At 30.3% G+C, this 5275-nt stretch overlaps 1 long non-coding RNA gene across 1 annotated transcript; it reads left to right on the top strand.

Moving 5' to 3' along the window:
• Positions 1-1068: 1068 nt before the first annotated feature.
• Positions 1069-2753, top strand: LOC126709458 (uncharacterized). Its single transcript, XR_007649402.1, has 3 exons — positions 1069-1171; positions 1372-1415; positions 2552-2753. It is a non-coding gene; the product is annotated as an uncharacterized LOC126709458 (long non-coding RNA).
• Positions 2754-5275: the final 2522 nt, after the last annotated feature.

Raw genomic sequence — 5275 nt, forward strand, 5'->3', positions numbered from 1 at the left:
GGTTGTGTCGATGATTAATTGATTTGTTCTAAATGGTGTTATGTTGATTATGTTTGCTTTCTAGATCTTGTGCTTACAATCTATTTACCAAGTTGTGATATTTGGCAATTTTGAGGTTTTTGTGGTGTCTTATGAAACTTTCTGACATTTTTTTTTGTGTGATTTCAATAAAACCTTGGTATTATCAATTATGATATGAAAAACGAAAAGTTCTTTGTTTTCTTGATGATGACTATAAAAAAGCAGTTGGCCAGGATTTGGAATTGGGCAAACTGACCTATTGGTGCTTTGCAAAAAATTCTCATACCACACTTAATGTAGACATGTAGGAAAAATTAAAACAATCACCAGAATGGAATTGACAACTTTGAATGGTTGGTGTAGCAATCAATGAGGCAACTTTTGACTTGATCTAAACTATTTGTATAACTGCTGCATCACATTTATGTTAACAATATCATATTTATGGTCCAATTTTTTGTAATCAGCTGAAAAAGCCAACTGAAAATTTAAAAGCAATATAATGATATGGACTTCCTACACAAACTATCATATTCAAATTATTTTAAGTCTATTTTGTACTAAAATAATCATTTTATATTGGGCTGTTTGGTAAAATTTCCTTGAGAGATTAAGTTGGTTGGGGGTAGATTGATTTGTTCACCCTTTCCCTCTGACCTTTCTAAAAGATTGGAAAGAGTTTCATCCTTATGAAAATCTTTGTGTTGTTTTCACCTGCTTCAGTTAATTCTATATGCCAATAAGTGATAAGGGTTGTATATGAATGCTGATGCATGAGTAGTGATTACTGATTATGGTTTCTGCTTTGCCAATTTTGTTGTAAGGTTATCTCATTTTGCTGTTCTATAAGTTCAAGTATTAGAAAATTTATTTAGTTCAATAGTTTCATAGCATAATAATTTTATGGTTCTCCTTCCAAACTTATGATTAGGCCAGTAAGTTGTTTTGCACAAAGTTCTATATGGGTTTAGCCAAGAAAGAAAAAACAAGGATTCTTCTAGAATCTTTTCCTTGTAGTAGTTCACATAATCTTCTCCTTCGGTTTTTTGATTGTTTAATATGTACTTACAAGTTACTTTTTTCTAATTCCTTAAAAGCTACTACTTGAAATGGCCGGGATGCTTCAACGGTTGTAGATGCAGCGATGAATGTAAGGTCTAAGTCTATCCACCTCTTGGCCCAACTAATTGAGAAAGAGTTGATTAGCTTAATTTACTGTTGTTAATTAATATGGGATTCTTTTATAAGAGACACAAGAGGTATATTATATAATATATATATATATATATATATATATATATATATATATATATATATATATGTTGATGGTTAAATGCAAGTACATTTTAGGTACAAGGAGGGCAGAAAGCCAGGTTCATGATTAAACATTCAAGGTACGAATTATATGATTCATGGGCAGTTTCAACTTCAATTTGATGATGGATTTTCAATTTTAGAATTATTGCATGTGTTGCAAGTCTATATTTAAAGTGAGAAAATTTAATATAGAAAGATTTTTAGAATGATGACTTTTAAATCGTGCATATGGGTCTTTGAGTTTATTTACTTTAGGGCTATGGTTTCTTTTGCTTTACATCTTATTGTGGTAGAAGTCGAACACTTTAGTGGGTTTTCAAACTTGGGCTTCTTCCTCTAGAGGTGGAAGATTCTTTCTTTAATTTTTGGTTATTGGTTCTCGATTTACATTACTTTGCTATTATTATTATTTTCATACATGATGCGTAGAATTGGATCATGGGTGAATTATAATTGAATTCATAGATTGATGGGTTTAGATGTAGAGGGTTTAGATATTTCAAAATTATTGGACGCATTGAATTTTTATGTTCCTATATGTGTTGTGATTTGTTATTTAAAAATAATGTATAGTTTATATCATCAGTTGCCCTTTTTAGTTGGTAGATTTTGGATCAAGCTAAATTGCATGATGTCCTTTCTTCAAAATTCTAGACCTTTACATAAGACTCATTGAGACAAAAGATTTTTGAAGATAGGCCAACCCTATCGTAGCATCACCCGATGTGCTCGACAATTGTCTGAGTGAAGTCAAAAAAAAAAAAAAAAAAAAATAGCTTGGAAATTTTTTTATGTTTATTTTATGAAAATCCTCTATTTTCGTTTGGATTATTTATTGTTTTTTTTTTCATGCCAATACAACATGATATTTGTTTGGTTTACTACAAGGATTTTCGTAATTATTAGAATATGATGAGTCTTATACCTTGAGCCTTGATTTTTTTTTGCTGATTCTTCACACTATAGCGGTAATACTGTTCAATATCCCAACCAAATGACCTAGGTTGTCCACCTATTTTAGACCTTTGTACAGCCCCTTTCAATTTTCAGTTCAAGCCATTAATATCTACACTACTTGCAAGGTCTCTGTCTTTCTCCATGTATATGTGTATGTGTGTAAAGTTTGTCTTTTTTCTCTATTTATATGTGTAAAGTTTGATTGTTTTATAGCTTTTCAATGGGTGATATTTTCATTTTGGTTGGGATTGCTTAGGTGTTTCAAGTTAGAGTGAGTTTTGTAAAGGATGTGCAAAAGCAAGAGGCATGGTGGGAAAGACAACATGAACTTGCGGCTGAGAATTTTGAGGTAAGAATTTCTTCTAATATTTCTTACTCTTCATCTTCTTCTTTCAATTTTTATTTCTTTAAGTTTTAATTTTGTTTATATAGAACTGTTAGTGTTTACATGTATTTTTGTGTGGTTGTCGTTAGAATAAATAGATTATGACTTTGGAAATTTACTTTCTGACTTAAGTGAATTATAAATATTGGGGCCTTGAAACTTATCTATATATAAAATAATAGGTAAAGCAGAGAGAGTGTGAAATTGAATTCCAAATTAGAACTCCAATTTTGTGCCATGTGTCTAGAATATGAAATTGAAGTTGAATTTTGCATCATGTGGCTAAATGTATGTGTGCTCATTCTCATTAAAACCACTTCTATGTATTGGGTCAAGTGAGTTACTGTGCTAATTAAGTTTTTTCTTGATTTTGTAGTCAAACGTGAAAGCCAAAGAGATTAATATTGGTGATAAGAACTTGGTTTGGGTACATTGCATAATTTCCAAAAAGATAGCAAAGCCAGAGTTTGCATCTTTGTTATAAATTGCTTACAAAGTTTGCATCTTTACATTTGCACTGAATTTCGGATTAAAGTGCTTTCTTCTTGGTTCTGACACTGCGTTTTGTTTACTATTCACTTACAAAGTTTGCATCTTTACATTTGTTATAAATTGCTAATATGTGATTAGATGCACATTATGCCTAAAATTCACTATCCTTATATTTGGCTTTTTGTTCAGGTTGGGCACCTATAACAATGAAGAAAGCACTGCTGTGAACCGATAGATGATACTTTTTGCAGGCTGCAAAGGAATTTAGTGATCAATGGAATCTCATGCGAATTGGAGAGGACCCGGCTGTAGATGTCTGGATGGCAGATGTGAGTCACTATGTTTTTAAAATGTTCAGTGAAGGTAAAGGTTATGAACTATGTAAATTTTCCGGAGAGAGATTTACTATTCTATATTTACGCAAGTTTGGTCGCCTTCTTGGAGTGGATCACTCCACCCTATCTTTCTACTGGAATTTTTTATTCAGATTGTTATAATTTAATTCGAAATTTTATTTGAATTTTCCTATTGTTGTTACTATCATATATTATCATTCCAATTGTTCAATTAGAATCTGAAATTGGAGTCCAATTTTACTATACACGTGTACAACGTAATTATTTTTAATTTTGTTGTCATGTGCAGAAGCCAATGAGATGAAATTAATAACACATTAAACACTCATGCTTTGGGAATTGGTAGTACCAATCTAAATCCATTGGACTTGCTTCGTGATAATACAACTATGAAGGATGTATAAAAACACGCACAAACCCATCTCTCTATAAAAAGAGATTGGAGAGAATTTCTGTTATCAGCCATGGAACTTCAGAGGTTTTTTCTTTACATAAATGCCCATCATGTTACAAAATGACCCATCGTAAAAAGTACAAAATAAGTACAACTCTGAGAGTTTTTTATTTATTTATTTTTTAATTTTAAATTTTTTAAGTTGCGAAAATTTCAATCACCAATAAAGATTGAAAATTCAAAAGCGTGAATGGATCTTTTGGATAAACATTGTCACCAAGGTTCATCTTTCTATGTAAAATATATATACTACTAAGTTTTGTTAATGAAATTTTTTGGTTAATAATATGAATTTAGACTTAACTGAGCCTTTTAAACATGAATAAACTCATGATTAATAATATATCCATTTCCGTGTGGTAGCACGGGGCTACATACTAGTTTCATCATAATTTACCACAAATCAATTGATATTGTATGACTTATTATCTATATATCTTTAAAAGAAAAGGTTTGTAAAAGGTTTTATTTATTTATTTATTATTATTTTTTTGCCCTATTTGAAGCTTCTCAATGGGTATCACTAAGACTTAGTAAGAAAACCACAAATATGATAAACCATATGTAAATTTACTTTAAAATTTGATTCACGATTCACACTATTGTTTTCATTACATTCCTATGTGTTATTCTATAGACTCTTACATTTATCATTTTCATTATGTTATGATGTTTAGAAATCATTTATTTTTAGGAGTGACCTTCTTACATCAATTTATAGTGGTAGAAGATGAATTTTGATAAATGTCAGGTTTTGCTGAAGGAGCTTATAGGTATTGATATAAATTTCATGTAAAATTGTGAATGGTGTTAATGCATTCACTTAAAAATGATTGTCTATTCAGTACTATTAGAAATAATTCTTGCTGCTGGCTGGGTCATGTAATTAATTGGACGTGGACATAAAAGAAATCCATTTATGAATGAGGAGGAGGAGGAATACATGTTGCGTACACACCTTTTTTAGGGGTTTAATTCATTCAACTGACTACCTACTATTGTAGTTTACTTTTAATTCTTTTTTCTTCAATCCTTTTATGATATTTGCTGTTGAAAGGTAGAGATAGAGTTATTTTTTGTTTTTGTTTTTTTTGGTTATTTGTTGGCTTATAAATTCTATTCAGTTCTTTTATGTGTTTCTCTACAGTTTTATAGGCTCTCTTTAGTACTGTTAGTGGAAGCAATTAGACTTGCTTGGTGATTTTGTTGAAGGAGCTTACAAGTATTTATATAAATTATTATTATTTAAAAATTTCCATCAATTATTAATATACAATGAATCATTGGATGCTA

The sequence above is a fragment of the Quercus robur genome, chromosome 12 (genome assembly GCF_932294415.1).
Source record: "Quercus robur chromosome 12, dhQueRobu3.1, whole genome shotgun sequence".
In the NCBI taxonomy this organism is placed as follows: Eukaryota; Viridiplantae; Streptophyta; class Magnoliopsida; order Fagales; family Fagaceae; genus Quercus; species Quercus robur.